The sequence below is a fragment of the Manis pentadactyla genome, chromosome 12, assembly GCF_030020395.1.
Source record: "Manis pentadactyla isolate mManPen7 chromosome 12, mManPen7.hap1, whole genome shotgun sequence".
NCBI lineage: Eukaryota > Metazoa > Chordata > Mammalia > Pholidota > Manidae > Manis > Manis pentadactyla.
Window position 1 is genome coordinate 99,610,599 of NC_080030.1, and position 20,033 is coordinate 99,630,631.

A 20,033-nucleotide genomic window follows, 5' to 3' on the forward strand; every position below is an offset into this window, starting at 1 on the left:
CATCCAAGTCAAAACACAAGAAAAAGAATATCAAAATAAATCCAACAAATTTTGCAAGGACGGAAGGTAAAGCAGAAATTAACTACACAGGAAACAAAACCAGAGAGTTATTTGAAAATATAAAATCCAACAATTCCAAGGATGAAACTAGGATGAAAGAAAGTCATAGGGTCAGGCTCACCTCCTAGACCTTCACGATCTGCTCTGGCCACTCCTTCCCTTGCTTCAGCCTTAGGATCCGCCAAGTTTGGGGTACCTGTGTGGTCTGCCACAGGACACCTGGCCCAGGCCTGCCACAGGCTCTCCCGGTGCTAAGACCTTCCTGGAGCCCTGATCTTTGGGACCAGTCATGGAGGCCAGCATCTCCACTCGCCCTTGGCTGCTAGTAATGAAAACTCTGTCCCAATGGACAGGAGACTTTGAATCAAGGGGTGTTTCTAATACTGAAATTTTAGCCTGTAAGACAGACTACTGGGACTATATCTTGGACAAGGGGGCTTGCTTTACATTCTCAAACCTCAGTAAAATGAATTCTGCCTATTTGAGCTTGAGTTTCATCCTGTGCCTTCACCATCCACGGCTTCAAATAGGGAAGGAGTACCCTGCCTTATGCATTTGAAATCATTAATTCATTCACCAAACATGTATTAAGGGTCTACTGGGTGCCAGGCATTATTCTAGCCAATGGGGATCTTGTCCTGAACAAAGAGAGAAATATCTGTGGCCTCACTGACCTTGCATTCTGGTATGTAAAGATAATAATCAAATACACAAATACTTAAAAAAATTAATAGATGGTAATAAGTTCTTTGCAGAAAAATCAAATAGGATAAGGGAGATAGAAAGGGGTGGCTGTTACTATTTTTTTTATAGGATGTTCCAGGAGGACCTTATTGTCATTCTCAAAGTAATTGAAGTCAGGCAAAGAACAATACAGGCATCAGATGGAAAAGTGTTCATTGGTTCACAGTCTTCTCAGGAGCTTCCTGGGTATAACTGCATTAGGAAGACAAGAGAGATAGAAGAGAGAGGTAGACCATTCTAGATTCGTGGGTAGCAGTTACCATAAGTAAGGGAACTTACTTATGAGGCTTGTCTTGTGCAGCTGCAAGATGAATAAATCTCGACACCCACCCACCAGAATCTTACACATTTATATAAGAGCCTTAATGGGGTTCAGTCATGTACTGGGTCCAGATAGTGTCTACACCACATTTCTGTCTCCAGCCTGTGTTGCTGGAGCACTTCCAGGAGCAGGGAAGACAAGAGGAACATGCATTCCAAGGAGGGGGGCTGGGGGTACCTCCAGGTGCCCAGGTCCAGCTCACGAATGAACTGGTGGTCACATCTTCTCGATGTCCTCCTCCAACAACGCTCTCGAGCAAGGGAACAAACTGCAGATGCTGTGGGACAGAAGCATGCTTGACGTGCCACACACAGAAGGGTCCGAGGATAAATGTGCACATTTAATAACAAAACAGGGCTCCCCTAATGATTTGGTGGGATTGATTTGTGAAACGTGTGAAAAATGGCAGCCAGTGTTACGACTAGGTTCTGTCACCTCTGCGCCTCCCGTGTTTTACACTAGCGAATCAGAGTGCTTGATTCAGGCTTTCTAAATACACTTGCAAATGCTCCCATCCACTCAGCCCCTTCCAAGAGCAGTTAAGACAAAAGAGAAAAACACAAAGCCTCTTTTCTTTTCATCCTGCTTGAGGATGGCACTGATCCCTGGCCATGAAGTCGATCGTTCTGAATCATAGGATGTTAGAACTTAGAATCCTTGGGCACAGACAGCTCACTTCTTGGTGAGAAACGGTCCGCTGTGACCCACCGGGGCCCGCACTCCCCGTCACCACTCTGCAGTGCGGAGTCCAGCTTGCTTCTCCCTGCTCTGGGCCAGCGCTCTCTGAGTGACTTCTGCTGCCCAGGGAGACCAAAGCTTTTTACTTTTGCCTGTTTGAATTATAAGTGTTTTGCCTATTCTAATTCTAACTGTTCTTTTGCCAGAAACCAGAGAAACTGAATGACTCTTTTAGCAAAATAAGAAGGTTTATATGAAGGGTGCTGAGACCTGATAAAGGAAACTTTTACAAGGTTAGCCCTAGGGGCTTCACAAGAGGGGCGCTGAGATGTCACCGTTTGGCCACTCACACCCAGCTGCCTTCTGCTGCTGGACTTTTTCTGCCCCAGATTTAAATTCCTAGCAAGAGGGGCATTCACTGACTTGATGTGGGTCATGTGCCTATCCTTTGATATGGATGGAGTGTCAGTCATCCCTGCCAGAACCACACGGACAGGAGGGAAGTAAAGACAGAGGTGCTGCATAAAGGAAAACACACTCCTGTCAGCTCCCAAACTCACTGCTCTGCTCTGGAATTTGACATGTGTGTCATAAAAGCTTATTTTGGGATCTTCTTTCTGGTTTTAATGATGAAATTTTTAAACTCAACACCTGGTTTGATTGGTCTTGATTTCGGTTCAGGACTATGCTTTGCAACCCAGTTTATTCCCTAATTTAAAAAGAGCCAGCAGCCTACTGCCCCCCTGCTCCCTCTGTTCTGCGTCACTCTTTAGCTAAGGCGGTCCTGTCTCAGCTCCGTGATGAATAATGACCACTCAGGAAAGATGGGGTGACGGACCCGAGAGCCTGCAGATGGCTAGGGGAAGGTTCAGAACGAGAACCCAGCTTTATTGAGTCCCCATCCAGTACTCTTTTTCCTACTGCATGGAGTATTTTTAGTCCAGCATCTGAGTGCTGACTAGAAAAAGAAAACACAAGTATTGCCAGGACAGCAGCACATTGAGAAGAGATCAAAAGTGCTGTGCCTTCTATATGCAGGGCTTGGAATGATTTGGACGCATGAAAAGTTAGAATGTCGACAGTATTGTCCTTGCTGGAATTGTATACTTGTTAAGAAGATGGATGATAGTTTTGAATCAAAAGATATACAGGACTTGGCCCTTTTCCATACATGTGACAGGAGGGACAGGACAAGTGGAAGGAAGAGGTTTGGAGGTATGTGCCAGGAGTTCAGAGACAAGGCATATGCAGCCAGGTCTGGAGATGAGCCGGGTTCTGTTATGAGATGGCACTTTCCCTAGACCCAGTGACAGCAGCCTGTCATGCTGGGAGTGAGGAGCTAGACCGGGTTCCACAGCAGAGCTCTCCACTACCTACACCACACCCCTTCCAAGGGCCTCCATCCTTTGGAACCAGGGGTGGCATCTGAGAAGTTCCATACCTAGGACCTCCCTGGTTTTTATAACCCTATTCCTATGGGGAGGGAAACAGAATCATTCCAACACAAGATAATGCAAAAAGTAAACAGGATTTCCTTCTTTCCATAGCTAAGTTGTAAGTTATCCAAAGGAGAATACCCAGGGATGCTTTTGCTGGAGGGCAGCTGCGTCTGGGGGGTCTCTCCCTGTGCACTAGGTGAAGCGCTAGGAGAAACCTCAACTTGGATTGGGGAGTGTTCTTGACTCTGAATGAGGAAGAATTCTCAAGCAGGTCAGACTAGTATAGGTAAGAAGGAATTCATCAAAGCAAGCGCAGCAGGGATGGCAGCTGCCTTGCAGGCAGCTGAGAACAGGTAAGTGCAGATAAGATAATAACAGATAAGAGGGAAGAGAGAAAGTTCTCGGCCTAGGACAGATTCCCTTGCTAACTCCTGAAACCAGGGTCACCTGGCAGCCTGTGTTCACTTGGATCTGCACAGCATGGAGACCAGTCCCTACCACCCCAGGATTTAGGGGGGCCATGGAGCACAGGATGGGGAGAGATTATGTTCTGAGAACTAACCAAAGAAAGGAGATTTTCAGGCCGGCTACTAAGAGCAGATCACATAGCTGCAGTTTCATCCAGGTCACCCAGGTGACGGAAACATGCAGGTCCAAATCTGAGCTCTTAGCAGCCCCTTACTACTTATTAGGAGTAAAGCGGAGACAGAGTAAAGACTTGGAAATAAAACAAAATAACAAAGAGACAATCCACAATAATTTGAGCAATGAGAAAGCTTTATTTGAAAGTACGCACTTAAAGGCAAGTGTGGGCATACTCAGGAGGCACACTGAAAGTTTGGGGATTCTATCTTTTAAGGCTTTCAAGAATGGGACAAAGGGCAGAGGGGGTTCGTTGGGCGTAGGTTTGACTTGTGGTCTCAAGATGCTTATCTTTGGTGAGAGACACTGTGTCTCTTTTCCTTTATTATCAGTCCTCCAGCTAACTGTGCTAAATAAACCTAACACAAGGAATTTATTTATCCTATTCTTCTCCAAGATAGTTGTTATGCTCAAGTAGTGGGGACATACCAGTTAAGACAGCTTTCCTTGCCTTAAGATAGGCTGTTGGGTTATTGTGTGATTACCAGAGAACATGTTAGAAACCTAACTTCTCAACTCTCTGCTTTTTTAAATGTATTCTTAGCCTTCATATCCATACATCCACAGCATTTTATGTGGTGATCTGCAGACAGTACATGCTTCATAAATGTTTGTTGCTGATAATAAAATGCTAGTTTGTGATTTTTGTTTATTTTAAAAATCAGTTGTATCTTATTGGAAGTTACTGATTTGATCCTCAATCTTTGCTGCATTTCCACATGTAATCCCTTAAGCCTTTTAGGAGAAGCCTCAGTATTAATAGAAATATTATTTTAATCTGGATTAGTATGACACAGTTAGATTTGGCACACGGTTTGCTGATACAATTAGATGTGAAATTAGGAGAGATTCAAGCTTTGACTTTAAGGAGGATGCTGTCCGGGACAATGACTTATTTTATCAAAAACACTACTATTTACTAAAATTACAGTTTTTACACATTATATATGGTTAATTCTATGTGAATATGCATTGTGAAATGAATATGGTTAATTACATAAATAGTACAATAAGACACAACTATACTTTCAGTATCTTTTTAAAACCATACAGTGTTTTGACATTCGGCACTAGTTCGCCCGGGCTGCTATGACCCAGTACCACAAACGGGGTAGGCTAAACAGCAGAATTGTACTGTCTTAGAGTTCTGGAGGCTGGGAGTCTGAGGTCAAGGTGTTGGTGGAGTAGCTCCTTCTGAAGGCTGGGAGTGGGGCTCTGCACTGGGGGTACACCTCTCACCTAGTTTCTGGGGATTGCTGACACTCTTTGGTGTCTGTTGGCTTGTAGAAGCACCCCATCTCTGCCTAGCTCTTCATGTGGCTGGCTCCCCATGTGCATGTCTGTGTCCAAATGCCCCCTTCTGATAAGGACACCAGTTGTGTTGGATTAGGAGCCTGCCCTGCCCCATCACAGGACCACGATGCGCCCACTCACGCCATGGTGTCAGCGACGGAGCCTAAAGCTCCTTTGGGCCCTGACACTTCTTGGCCTCCTGCTTACCTGCCACACTGCATGGGGATAAGTGAGGGGCTGGTCGTTCTTGGGGTCTCTCCTGATGCGAATGACCCCTTGCCCAGGTAAGTGGGCTTTCTTTCAGCTAATGGTGGTGTCTTTCACATAGGATATGAGAGTCAAATAGGCAGACTCAGGGTCCTCAGGTCAGACTCAAGTCTGAGCCCCGTGCTCACACTCATTTTTGCCCCCGCATTGAAGTGGCTTGGGCACTTGATCAAATGTTAGGAAAGCTGGTATGTTGTTTCCGGTAGCCCTTGCTTTTCTTGCATGTACTCCTGACATAAACGACTCAGTGATATGTCAAGCCTATTGACATCTTCCCCTGGAAATGACTAGAATCATTCTCTACCCAGAGTAGCTCTAGTTTAGCCACATGTCCTGCCTGTGCCTTGCTCTCTGCAGTCGTCTTTCACAGCCCTAACCTCCTTTGCTGGCTTTTGATGACTGCTTTTCCTCTTTGGGTCTGTGATTCTATGGGGCACTTTCCATGATTTCTTGACTCTTGATTCCCACTTAACACTCGGCTCCTATCATTCCTTTGTGTGTGGCCTTCTATGCAGCTTGGGAAGGCTCTAACCTAGCCTTGGCTGAGAGGCCAGCCCTCCATCCCTTCAACAAGGGCAGAGGGCGGTGCTGTTGGCTACGCCCTCCTTTCCGGGGCACTCTTTTCCCAAATACCTCTTCTCTCCTGGGTCCTTTGCCACCAGGAATAAATGGGTGACAGGGAAGCTATGCCTGCACCTTACAGAGTGACAGAATAGCATCCAGCACTCGCGGCTCAGCTGGCAGAGGGGCAGGGCCACCACCACTTCACACACAAAGGACCAGCGGCCCTTTTCACACCACTGTCGCTCCCATCTCCTGAGAGCTGACACCAACTGCTCCCGACGCTTTCCAGCAACATTGCATCGATGTTAGTGAAGATGATATTGTAGTAATGGCAGGCACCACTGTTTTCTTTCATTCTGAAGGTATCTCAGTACTATGATATAAAACCTAACTCCATTTCTCTCCCCCGACTCTAAAAAATTATCTGTGTGAGTAAAGTATTTTGTGTGTGAAAACGGACCCCTCCAGGCTTCATCTTGCTCCACTCCTGGTGACGTTCTGAGGGGCAAAGAGGGAGGAGAAGGGGATTCACATGGTGCTTGTAAAGCCCCTTTATGCATTCTGAAACGACAGCACTGAGTCATGAGCCCCGTGGTTAAACCCTCAGCCTTACGGTGTCACTGGCTCCTGCTCCATCGGCAGTCCCTCCCAGAGGAGGGTGTGCCCATTCCAGAAGGCAGGGCCTTCATGCCATGGGGACAACTCCAAGATGGATGTAGTTCTTGAAGCCTGTATCCCTGCCAGGCTGATACACTCGCCTTTCAAGCCAGAGACAGTGTCTCTTCACAAGCTTATATACCCCAAACCACAGTGGGATTTCCTATGACCTCCCCCTTCCTGATAGAAGGTCTTGCTGTCTTTCGTGAAGAAAGAGAGTTCTGTGCGCCTTGAGGTTACCTGCCCATCAGCCTCCCACTTCCTCAGGGACCTCCAGCCCCTCAAGTACCTTCAGCATCCCCCCAGTTTTCTCATTGTGAACCCTCTCCACCCGTAGTGACTCTCCGTTGGTTGTCTACTCTTCAGACCCTCTCACTTCAGCTTCTTTCCTACCAGCTTTTAAATGAGGTCAAGACCCCTCCAACTGAAGAACAAATAAGCAGTCTCAACACTGTCCCCCTACCTGCTGCCCTGTCTCTCCTCTCCTGTCACAGTCAAGTTTCATTTCCTGTCTCTCCTTCTGGGCCTGCCCTTCCTGCTCAACCGTGGCCAACAGGTTTCCATTTCTCCCACTTCAGGGAGACTCCCGCCAAGCACCCTGCCATGCCCCAAACTGCTGAACCCCAGACGCGCTTCCCTCCTGTCTTGCTGAGCCCTCTGCGGCAGGCGGTGGTGCAGTTGGCTACGCCCTCCTTTCCGGGGCGCTCTTTTCCCAAATACCTCTCGCCTCTCCTTCGTGTCCTTGTGGTGCCCAGCCCTCCATCCGCCCCTTGAAGACGGATTCCTCGGTGCTTTGTCCTGAGCCCTCAGATGTCCTCACTCTCTCCCCTCCCCCTTGGTAATCTCATCCCTTTGCCACCTGCTCTTCACTTTCCATCCTTATTTACATGATTCCCAAATCCGCCAGTCTAGCTTCCTCAGCACCAAGCCCGCAGAGCCAGCTGCGTCCTGGAGGAGGCCTTCCAGATTTCTTCCCTGTTTTCCTACTAATGCTGCAGTGGCCCCTTTAATACTAGCTAACAACTGAACAGATAAGCGCTGCTTGCCAGCTCCTTCCCAATCCGGTGTGTGCTTTTCTGCAGCATCCCATTCCATCACCCTGCACTTGACTTTTTAAGCTTCCTGTTTTCCTGGAACCCACTCTGACATTCCATATGCTGTTCCCTCTACTGGGGCGCTCTTCTCTCCACTGTCCTTCAGAATGGCTCACTCCTGCTTTCCCAGCCCGACCTCTCACTGAGAGCCTCCGGTAAGGGTCTTTATTTTAGTTATGCTGCAGTTTCTGTATTTGTAAAATAGGGGTGTCAGTCATACCTCACGATGTAAGAATAAATGAAGTACAATGTGTCTAAGTGCTTAGGGCTTAAACTGACACATAGGAGCCACTCAATAAATATTAGCTATTATGATTATTGCTTGTTGGACTCACGTTATATGCCGCTTCTCCAGGACTTTCCTGACCCAGGATATCTCAGTGACGTGACCTCCTAAATACTCCTAAGTACCTCCATGAACCAGTCACCTTGCAGTGGTATTCCCTCTACATTTGTCTGTTTGCTCTTTTTCCCACCACCTGCACACACACACACACACACACACACACACACACACACACACACACATACACACACACACACTTCCCACCAACATAGCTTGTGAGCCCTGTGGGAGCAATAGTAAACTGGCATTTTCACTATGGTATTCTATATTTCAAGTAGAAACTCAAAATTTTCTATTGACTGAAAGAATATGGATACAACATGATTCCAAAGTGTTATGCCATCTATTTCTGCTAACCAGCTCTGAAGTGCTTGACCCCCATCGAGCATGGATCTGTGGCTATCTATAACCTTGCTAATTAGCTATTAATGAGGTATGTCCTTCCTGACATGCCTGCCCCATTTAGGTACATCCTAACTCTGATTAGCCTTGGCAACACCCCAGCTACTAATAAACTGAATCCTGCATTTTCTACTGGAGAGCAGAGGCTAATTAGGCAAAATTGTCATCTATCTGGTCTTGGCATTTGTCTGGGAGACCCGGACTAATTGCACTAACCAGCCACTACCTTTGAGATGTAATGTGGGTCCCAGACTGTTGCCAGCACTTACTTTTAAATTCATGCATATCCAGTGATATGACAAATGTAGAAAACCCAGATTTCCCAGGGGAGGAGCTCTAATTTATAGTGTTTTCTCTTTTCCATGGTCCAAATAGTCCTACTTTGGCAAATGTCAGCCTGGTGTTGCAAAATTCCTGAAAAATATAACAATGACTTTTAGCAAGTGGTACAAGTTGGTCTAGTACACCACAGTCTGGATTGTGGGGGGGGGGGGGCGGTAGGGCGACTACGTGAACTTTATTTTCATAGATAATCATTTGCCTTAAGGGCATACAAGGTAACTGTTCATGAGTGGAAAAATTTCTGAGAGGAAGTGGCCTGGCTCATGTTAGCCCCAGGCTTTTCCTTGGTGTATGTGCCCTTCAGCACCTAGAGCCCTCATCATGCAGGCCAGGCCTGCCACTGTTTCCCCACCAGGGAGAAGGCTAGACAGAATAATCGCCCCCAAAGATGCTTGTGTCCTGATCCCTGAACTCTATGTTAGCTACATGGCTAAGGGGAGTTAAGGATGCTGATGGAATTAAGGGCGCTAATCATCTGACTTTAAAACAGGGAGAGTATGCTGGGTTATCCAGTGGGGGCTCGGGGTAATCACAGGGGTCCTTCAGAGGAGACGAGAGAGACCCGTGAGATGGCAGTGTGAGAAGGATTTGTCCCAGTGTTCCTAGGTTTGAAGATAGAGGAAGGGCCTGTGAGCAAAGGAATGTGGACAGCCTTTAGAAGCTGGCAGAGAGGCAGGGAGACAGGTCATCTCCAAGTGCCTCCAGAAAGGAACTCAGCCCTGCTAACATTTTGATATGGGCCCAATGAGACCCATGTTGGGTTTCCAGTCACCAGAACTGTGACACAATAAAATTGTGTTGCTTTGAGTTTCTGCAGTTGTAATTTGGTCTGCAGCAATAGGAAATGAATGCAAAAGGAGATCACTGTGAAGCACTACTGAGGACCCTCTGCACTTGATCAGGACATGCTTACCTTTGACTCCTTTTCCAATGGGATCCAAATCTTTGGTTTTGCAACCTTAATGGTGAATCTGTTTTTGGCCCTTTGGTCTTAGACGTACTTATTCTTGCTAGCATTTGAAACCTGGCTTTCCTAAATACACTGATTTGTCTAATTCCCTGCACCACTGCCAATTAGTAGGTACCCAGCCTGGTCACCCTGCATCAAACCCCCTTGAGGTAGAAGGGTCTTTAGCTAGTCATAGTCCCAACACTGTTCCTCTCTTTTTCATTTCCTCAGCCCCCACTGTGTTTCACATTCTTAGCAACTAAATGCTAGACAATTACAATAACCCTTCCTTCAAACTATTAGGAGGGTCAGCTTTCCTAAAGAGAAAGAATGAATGCCACCTGTGCCTCCTGACTGCAGTACAATGCTTTGAGTTGGCATTCGCAGCTTCCTGTAATTTTGCCCCAATCTACTTTACTGAATGTATTTCTCAGTCTGCATAATTCAATCACAATAATGCTCAAAGATGTTTTTCATCTCACTGCTTCTTAAGTCATATCCAGCCACTCTCCACTCTTGTACCCATCCATCACCTAACAAATATTTATTGAGTGCTTTCCTATTACTTGTACTGGGCATGGTAAGAGGTATAAAGAGTAAGACCAAAAAAATGGGTCAAACAATGGCTATGCAACTGAAGAACTCACAATCCACTGGAGCACCTTGAAATATGCACACAAAAAGTTCAGTAACCTAAGACGGTGGCTGAGACGGATCCATGACAGGGTACCTTGGGAGCTTGTTGGGAGGAGTGGCTTCGCCTGTCTGTGATTCCTCCCTCCACTCAGGAGAAGCTGCACATTCAGGAAAGGGCTCTGAGTTTAGAAGCAGGAAACCTGGATTTCAGCCCCAAATCTGCAATTAATTTCTTGGTGGATTAGGTGAATCACTGAGTATTTATTCATGAAGAAAAAAATGGGATGTATAACATCAAATTGAGCAAGTAAGAGTGAGAAGTAATAATTCCCTGTAATCTTAAAAGTACTATGTATGTATAGTTCTAGGTTTACTTATGAGAGAGACCAGAATATGCCACCCCTCATATGCCACTTTAGCCTAAGGATTATTTTTTGCTGAACGCAATTAAGCAGCAATCAGAAACCCAAACTCCTTTTCCTTTGTCTTGTCACTTCTCCAAAATATATTGCCCTTTGTTAAATTGTATATGAGCCCCCAGGTCTAATCACTTCTTTAGGCCTTCACTTCTTTTCTAGGAAAGCCTCCATGTGCATAAAAATTAGAATATTAATGAAATGAATATAATATGATATGTCAACTATACTTCAGTAAAAAATGAAATAAAATTCAAATTCAAATATTAGTATCAAATAAAATTTTGTGCTTTTTCTCCTATTATTCTGTCTTTGGCAGTTTAATTCACAGGCCCCAAGCCCAGAACATAAAAGGATAGAGGAAAAGCTTTTTTCCTCCCCTCCACTGATTCAAATAAAAGCTTTAAGTTATGGCTTAGGTCACATACCATGTCTTTTATCCTTCCTTTACGTTTCTGGAGTGCTATAGTTTAGTGGTCATTATGAAGAAACTGGGTTTTTTTTTTCATAAAACATAAATGTACGACTCAATGAGTTCTGAAATGAACAATCCTGAACCCCTTGTAGAGTCAAACACATAACTAGAACCTCAGGAGCCCTCTGTGCACCACATAAAAGCTGTTCTCACATGCTTCCCTGTACTGCTCTGTTCAATTGCTAGGGTTTTGTAGATAGTGGATGAGTCAAGATTCTTACTTTGGAAATGATAAAACCAAATTTAACCAGCTTAAACAGAAGATGACAAATTGATTGCGTGCAAAACCAAACGGTGGGAGTATGGGGATGGAGCTGGACTTGGGATGACCTGAAACAAAAACATTGTCACTTTTTCTCTCTCCCTTCCTCTTCTCTCCCTGCGTTCCTTTCTTTCTGCTTCTCGCTGCACAGCCTCCCTCTCTCAAGATGGTTCTCCCCAAAGTCTCTGACCTTATAGCCTATGACCAGAAAAGAGATGCTCTTTCTTTAACTTGAGATAAAAAGAAAAGGATCCTGGTGAAGGTCTATTGTCTGGCTGACCTGAGATAGATGCCCACCCCCAGGGTCAAGGTAGTGGGGTCTGTTACCGGCAGAGGGATGCAGTCAGAAAGAGGGCTGGCAACAGAAAACAACAGCCATAACAGAGGGACCCTTTCTTGTTCAGTGCCTCAACGATCATTACATCTTCTGTAGAAGAGACAATCCCATCTCGAATGCTGCAAGAGTCCCATCATTCCAAGGGAAGTCATAGACAAGGAGCACGATTAGTTCAAAAGTACCAGGGGACTGATTTTTGAGGACAGAGCAGCTTCTGTTCTTCAGGTTGTCCCATAGGCCAGCTCTTGGAGACATGGGTCTGCGTCTAGGGATGCGTCTCTCTGCCTTGGCGCTGTGGACATTCAGGGCCAGGTGTATCTGGTTGTGGGAGGGGGGCCTGTGTGCTGCAGGATGTGTGCCACATTCCTGCTTCATCCTCTAGATGCCAGCAGCACCTCACTTTCTACTCATGAAAAACGGTTAGGCCTCCAGACATTAAGTTCTCTGGGAGGCACAATTGCCTTTGGCTAAGAACCATTGGTCTAGAAGAAAAAAGCTTTTTTTTTTTAAAGGGAGGTAAAAAAGAAAAGAACTGATTTCCAAGGCACCAGTGGAACGGGCACTTAGGGTGTGTCCAGCAAAGGGGCCATTTCCTGTGTCACCGAGGGTGGATTGGATGCGTGAACAGAGCTCCTTGGTAAAATACCTTGGAGACAACTTGAAATGCAACTGCTGGTTTCAGTTAAGCAGACAGGAGAAAGCTGGGAACATATTTTTGTTATTTTTGACAGTTATTATGACCTATTTCACCCTTAAGCTGATCTGACCAGGAAACATTAAAGTTTGAAGGAAAGAAATGACTTCAGTGAGTAAAGTTAGCACTTTTTTTTTTTATCAATGGCATCGTTGAATTCATACATTACTGCTGTGGAATTAGAATTTTAGAAGCATAGGTACATTAATGCATATTATACTACTGTAAGATAGTGATGAACTTTCTGTGCAAACTGACCCTACACAGAGAGTTCTAAGATTAGAAACTAAAATTTGGATGTGTCATCGCATGTTCAGTTTAAATTCCAGGATAGGTAGCTTAAGTGTAAGATAGAATTTTCTAAGCAGGGTCCATGAGAGAGCATCTTTATATGAGTGCTTTACTACTTGTCACTTTTTAAGAGCATTTATATCATTGAAAAAAATTTAATTTGTTTTAAACAGTTCTGGTTCCACCTGAAATGTGTTTTTAAGCAGTCATGGGGCAGGGGAAAAGATAGTTAAAGAAATGATAAAATTCTTCAGTGCAGTCTCCATTTAAAAGATGGAGGTAATGAACAAAAAGGTGGAGCTGTTGTTTCTGCCTCAGCAGCACCCCTTGCTCCTTATTGAGGTAAGAGATCTGCTGCTCTTTTTGGGAACTGTTCCTCCCCATTCCTTCCATCTGGTCCTGTTCTTCCTCCGCCCCCTCGGCCCACCACATAGCCATGAGTTTGGGACCGAGACTGGGCCAGTTAGACCCTCCTGGTATTTTGAATCTTGGATGGGGTGCTTTTGTTTGAATTTCTGGTTTTCAAATGTTGGCTGTTTGGGTTTTCCCTCCCAGTCCTTCAATTCTCTGAGCCACCGGTATCCTTCCTAGAAGGTATATTCTTGCTCAAATAATCCAGAATCGGTTCCTGCCACTTAAAGCAGAAGCCAAAGATCTGTACCTGATGCAAGAGACTCGACTGAAATAGTGTGACTGGTTTGTCACTATGGCTAAAGAGAAAAGGAGAGGGTCAGGACAGAGTGTGAAATTGGAGCTGAAAGGGAGAAATCTTGGGTCTGTGTTGCCCAAATGTTGGAAGTTTGGGATGCGTTTCCACGTGATTTCAAATCTTCCACTCACACCAGGCTTCCATGCAGGTATAGTTACATCGTTGCAGTGCAACTTGATTAGTTCAGACTCCTGAAACGTTGAAGTAGTTTTTTTCTGACTATGATGCCTACTATTTTTTGGTATACAATTAAAAGTACCAGAATACCCATTTTTATAGATTGAGTCTAAAAAGTGGTACTTTTTATGGACAAATGCATTTTAATATTATACATTTTATTCCTGGCTGATCATAAACATTATCAACAGTATAGAAAGGTATACAATGAAAAATAATAGATCCACATTCACCACCTTTCCCAGAGAGAATAAAAATTTCCTGTATAGGGTATTTCTTGATGTAAGTGATGTGCTTGTATTTCCTGGTGTTTCTTAGTTCTCAGGCCTGTTCCTCATTGGACCAAGTAGGTGTTTTATAAAGCTTGCCTCAGAGGAGGGGTAACAGTAGACACAACAGCTTGGAAGCAAATAGACAAGGTTTACTTCTTGGGAGTTTCAAAAGTCTAGGCCCCCAGAGGAGCAGCAGGGGTATGTGGACCCAGAAACAGGAACTCTTTCGGGGAAGACCGTCATGAGCAGGAGTGAAGGCTCCTAACTGGGGAGCTGGGCTCAGCTTCCTGAGCGGGGATGATGGGAAGCTAGTGAAGGCTTGGCAAGGGGCTGCTCCTTGGGGCCAGGACACGGGGCCTGGTCCAGAAGAACCCCTGGACAGGAGCAGAGTTGGCATCCTGTACCAGGGTGAGCACCCCCCGTCACCCAGCCTTCATTCAGCTGAGCCAAATACAGCCATCACCTGTGCTAGGGAGAGAGAGTGTGGATTTTTCTTTCCTTTGGTTTCACACCGCTTTCAACCATCCAGCCAAAGAGGATTCTGTCTGTGCCAGGACAGGGGTCCTTCCTGACCCTGCTGATGGCCTAGGATGTGTGTGAGTGCCCTGGATGGGAGGCCCTGTGGCAGTGGTGTCACAGGGAAGGTCCCACCAGCTGTGTGTGTGTTGGGGGAGGGGGAACTGCATGAAGCCAGCTGGAGATTCATCTCTTTCCTCCTGAGAGAGTAAAATGGAAAAGCACACGGTCACACACATCACCCTCCTCCCCTCCCTATCTTCTACTTTTACACAAACTAGGCATTATACCTATGGGTCTTAACCTTGCTTTTCTCACTTAGTGATATATCTTTGACATCAGTGTGTGAAGACCTACTTAATGTTTTTCCTGGCCACTTAGCATCCCAACAATTTGATTTGCCCCCAAATGATGGACTCCAGTTTTTCTCTCTTCCTCTCCTTCTCCCTCTTTCTCTTTCCTTCTCCCTCTCTTTCTTCTGGATATTACTGAGTTACAAGTACCCTTTTACATAACTTTTTGTGTTTTTATTTGAGGTAACTGTTGGAGATGGTCCACGAAGGGGACGTGACTGCCTGTTGACTTGAGAGCCGGACCTGGGCAATCGGAGGCACCTCATCCCCTCCCTGACATTGGAATATACGCTCTGCCTGCCATTCCCACAGTGGGAGCTGCTCTAAAACACAGGTGTAAGAGAGTAAGGTGGTGTTGAGACCATCTGGACAGTATATGTGACTGAAGGCCTCTGGGTAAACTTTTAAAATTCTGACGGGTCTGTTTTGCAGTCACCTGAGACAAGCCTCTGATATCAGTCCCCTTGCTTAATAAGCCTGCCGCCTCCCAGTCTGGAGTGGCCTGCTTCTCTCTTCCATGTCTCCTTGTCCTATGTGTATAGGGGCCAGTTTGTGAACCAACAATAACCTGAGGGTAAATGACAGAGGAATTACTATGCCAAGAGGTGTGTGTGTCAAACAAAGCAAAGGTACATACTGACAAGTTGTCATCCAAAATGTTTGCATCTACTTGCATTCTCCTAAATTCTTGTTTACCCATATTCTCTCTAACACTAGGTATTAGAATCTTTTCACAATCTCTTGCTAATCTGATACATGAAAAAAAATTGTAATAAGTTGTTTTTAAAAAAGCTATTTAAAAAAATAGTTTATTTTAAAATTTACCCCACCCCAATGGTGACTAAGAATCCCTTTGTATTTTGTTTGTACCTATTTAGTAGTGCAAGTAAAATATTCTGTCTGTGGGGTTGAGACTGTTTTCTATTCAGTATAGTAAACATTTACTAAGCATCTATTACGTGACTAATTGATTAGACCAAATCAGACTGAAAACAACATACACAATAACATTTGGTTCCAGAAAATATAAATATGAAAATATTAGTGGTGAAACATGCTCAGAAATCCCATGGGATGAGTAGTTTGGAGCAACACTGGCTCCTAATGAACAGGGTAAATTAGCAACAGAATGCACCCACAGGTAATTGAGTAAAATGAGGTGTTAGCTAGAGTTATTTTGTATTTTCCACTTGAAAACTGGAGAACATCAGGCAAAAATCAATTTTAGTTTTGGCATCATTAATGATCTGTTCTCTCTGGAAGTACAGTGATTAGGAATCTGGCTCAGTGACTCCTTAATGTCACTACTGATTTATGACAGAAAACCATGACACTGGCATTAAAAACGACTCTTACCTCCTCATTTGCCATGGGCCAAGGTAGCTATGACAGGTGTTTTGTTCTGGAGTTGAAGGAGCTGTGACATGGCTCTTTTGTGATGTAGTTTTAGGCTGATACCTGATCTGTGAAGAGACAATTTCAACTCTCTGATTGTCACAGGCCTGTTAAAATGCGGGTTTTATAAAAGCTTTGGTAACACTAGATTTATGCTATTCTCTCACATCTTGGTCCATGGACAAGCTGATGACAGATGGAAAAAAAATGCTACAACTTTTACCTGTTCTAAAACACTTCCTAAAGTGTGTAAGGAGGTAAACTGGAAAAATAGTCTTCCATAGTCAAACAAACTCTAAGATAGTTGTTGGAGAAAAGAGGAAGAGGTTTCTTTACTGCAGGATCTCAGAGTCTTTAATGCAACAGTGTGAAAGGGAGTCAGTTTTCAGTGTTACTCCAACTCTGGCACCATTATTTCCTGTGGTGAATGTAGTTTTCCAGCAACCCAGGGTCCCTTTTTATTTCTTAAAGTGGGGTGCTGTGATCAGGGGTCCCTCCCTCCCCAAGCTACGGGAGAGATCAGTGCTCCAAGTTAGGACAACTGAAAGCTGGAGTCTGAATTGGGAATATCAAAGGCACTAGATAGGAGCCCACCCACTCCAGCAGTGGGAGGCAGCCAGTCATGACATCCCTGCCTTACACTGTCCTGCTAGCACTGTGCCTTTCGGACCTGCTTGAACTCCTGCCAGCTTCCTAGTCTGCTTGTCTGGGTAGGCTACCCATCCATTCTCAGAGCTCCTATTAGCCTTCCATCAAATTATTTTTGCCTAAGTTGGTTGCTTTGCAACCAAAGGACTCACATCCTTTTCTTCGTCCTTAGTTCTGTCTTACAATACCACCAGATTGAAGCAATGCCTATTTATTGACAAGTAAAAGCCCTACACCAGTTACACTACTTACATATTCTAAGAGCTCAAAAAAAAAAAAAGAAAGAAAACTGTTGAACAAATGACTAAGAGTCCAAAGGACAACCTTTGAGAAGCACTGTTTCCAGCTATTTTCTCCTTTTTTCCTTCCCTTCCTCCCTTCCTTCCTTCCATTCTTTCACTACTATTGACTGGGTCCCCTATGTGGTATACTTTTCATCATCATCAGTTATTTATAACTGGAAGTTTGTGTCTCTTCATCCCCTTCACTTGTTTTGCCCCCTCCCCCACCCTTCTCCCTTCTGGCAACCACCAGTTTGTTCTCTGTATTTTTGAGTCTGTTTCTGGCTTTTCATTTAAGCTATTTTCTTAATAAGGAGAAAGACCATAAATAATGGTAGCCAAGAAAGAAATAGTGCCTATAATCTCCTTGCTTCTCTAGAAAAAAAGAATACTGGAAAACACACCTGTGTTGAGTTCTGATGGCTTTCTAGCAAACTATGGGGTCCCTTATTTTAGAGAAATTAAATGCCTTTTTTAATTAAAAAAAATAATACTTCAAATCAATTTGAAGGAGCCATTCAGGGAAAAATTGCCCTCTCTGAACTAGGAATTTTACTAGACATTTAACGTACATTTTCTAATTTAATTCCGCAATACCTCTGTGCCACTCAGCAATATGTACTGAGCTCCCAATATGTCACAGGCATTGCACTAGTGTATAGGAATACAATGACTGACAGCACAGACAGAGCTTGGGCAGTAAAAGACCCTTCCATAGTCACACAGATGCTCAGTGGATGCCATAAAGATTTGTTTTTTCCTGTGTACGGTTATATTCTTCACTTTTCCTATTTGTTTTTAATAAATAGCTTCTATTCTAAACAAAACAGGCAATCCAATCAATGTAGATGAGTTTAAAAATAAAAGTATGCTCACTTTAGTAACAAATACTTCATGAATCTTAAAGGAGTGTTTCATTTATTGACACCAGTCATTGGCAATATTTTGGGTTCAAACATGCTTTGACATTTGATCTTCCAGTATAAAACAACATCCAATGGAAAATGTCAAATATGAAGAAGCCTACAGAATGACGCTGTGCCTAATGTTTGTAATTGTTTGTCATTCTTCCCTGTGTCCCTACCTTGGTGTCCAGGACTGCTAGATAAGTAGTTCCCATCATTCCAAAGTCCAAATGTGAAGACAGTGGGAATGAAGCAGTTGGAAGCCAGACAGAAACTCAAGGGCTAAATGGGTGCGAACAGCCCCATAAAACCTGTGGGCTTAAGAGGAGAAAAATGAATGAACCACTGATTTGACACTAGTGAAAATGTTAAGGACACCTCAAAATAGGTAAGGGAACTGTGCCTAGCCCAAGCGTGGAAGAACACAAACCCACAAGAGATGGGATTTAGCATTCTGTGGAACCCTTGTCTTTGTTATGTAAACCTTGAACTTCTACAAAATAGTTCATTCCAATTCAGTTTCATTCTGCCGTTAACTGGCCCCTTAACACCATGTCAGAGCAAGGATTTCACTGCGGAAGTGGAGGTAGGGAACACTTTTATCTATTAAAATTATCCAGGGTGCATTTCTAAGCATGTTTTATGCAGGAATGAAGCGATGCCAGGCGAGTGGCACAAGGGCGGGCCAGACCCTGAAATTTAACGGTGCTCTGGACTGCTGCCTCTTTGCAGTTCTAATGGTGGATGAGCTATACCCAGCCACCCTTCCTCATTCCTCAGTTTCAGGGCTTCAGTCCATCCCTGGTGATTCAGTCATTCTTAGTTACCATGCAGCCGTTCGGACAGCACCATAAGTATATTGCCTTATGGAGGGCCACTGTACAAGAGGTCCCTCTTGCAGAGGGACCGCTGGGAACAGGGCTAATCGGAACCTCACGATTTCTCTGGGTCAAGGACAGTGAAGCAGAGGGCGGCGTTCGCACAGGCTGCTCTAGCCGCGGGAAGGGGGCCTGGGGGCAGGCAGGCCGGGCCTGTGCCCCAGCGTCGGGCCGTGCAGGTGCTAGGGAGCCAGCAGAGGCGCCACGCCGGGGCTACGGACTTCCGGGGCGCGCGGATGCGCGGCGTGCGCGCCCCCGGCGGCGCGGCGGGGGCCTGGGGCGCGCGCGCGGGCCCGCCGGCGGGGGCGGAGGGCTGTGGGCGTGCACGCGCGCCGGCTCGCCGAGGCGCGAGGGGGCGGAGCCGCCCCGCGGACAGAGCCCGCCCGCGCCGGGGCCGCCGAGGTGCGTCTCCAGGCTGCCGCGGCCGCCGGGGGCAGAGCGAGCCGGACGTGCCACCTGCCTGCTGGCTGCCGCTGTGGACTTACTAGGAAACAGGGTTTCCCCGCGGGAGAGCCCGGGAGCGCGCAGACACGCACACACACAAACACACAGTTCTTCACAACTGCATCCCCCAGACCCGCAGAGCGAAGCTACTGCGTTTTGTCCTCACCTCAGCCCGGTGGGGTGAAGCAAAGCCGGTGTGCATCAGGGAGAGCCCGGTGCCTGCGCTGCCTCCTCGGGTCCCCAGCCCAGCAGACCGCTCACCCCATCGGGTAAGCCAGTCTCTCTCCTCGTAACCTGCGCGGGGTTGGTGCCTGCAGACCGGAGGGAGAGGGTGGGAGGCTGGGGGTGCACCAGGAGGGGCGAGATCGGAGTTGAAAATGCAGGGGGATGCAGCCCATGCAGCCTCCTCCGGCGTCGTCTAGCGGGAGCAATTACTACTCCGGTTACTTATTCTACCAACCCTGGAGTTAGTGGCTCCCTCCCTTCCTCCCTTCCCCCACCCCGAGACGCGTACTGTGCTCCATGGTTGCCAAGGAGACTTGCTT

At 45.7% G+C, this 20,033-nt stretch overlaps 1 protein-coding gene and 1 long non-coding RNA gene across 7 annotated transcripts in view; one reads left to right on the top strand and one right to left on the bottom strand.

Annotated features, from left to right (window-relative positions):
* Window positions 1–94: 94 nt before the first annotated feature.
* LOC118914986 (uncharacterized) lies at window positions 95–19,771 on the bottom strand. Of its 2 annotated transcripts, XR_005025830.2 has the most exons (5): window positions 19,655–19,771; window positions 18,346–18,484; window positions 16,294–16,400; window positions 2,228–2,322; window positions 95–996 (listed from the first exon to the last, which is right to left on the bottom strand). It is a non-coding gene; the product is annotated as an uncharacterized LOC118914986 (long non-coding RNA). The 2 variants fall into 2 exon arrangements; XR_005025832.2 differs by lacking the exons at window positions 95–996; window positions 2,228–2,322 and adding an exon at window positions 13,072–14,784.
* Window positions 19,592–20,033, top strand: part of KLHL32 (kelch like family member 32) — a 174,873-nt gene continuing 174,431 nt past the window's right edge. For all 5 annotated transcript variants that reach the window (XM_036890349.2, XM_057489439.1, XM_057489438.1 and 2 more), the window contains exon 1: window positions 19,592–19,757. The gene's annotated coding sequence lies outside the window, so the exon portion shown is untranslated. The remainder of the gene's footprint in view (window positions 19,758–20,033) is intronic.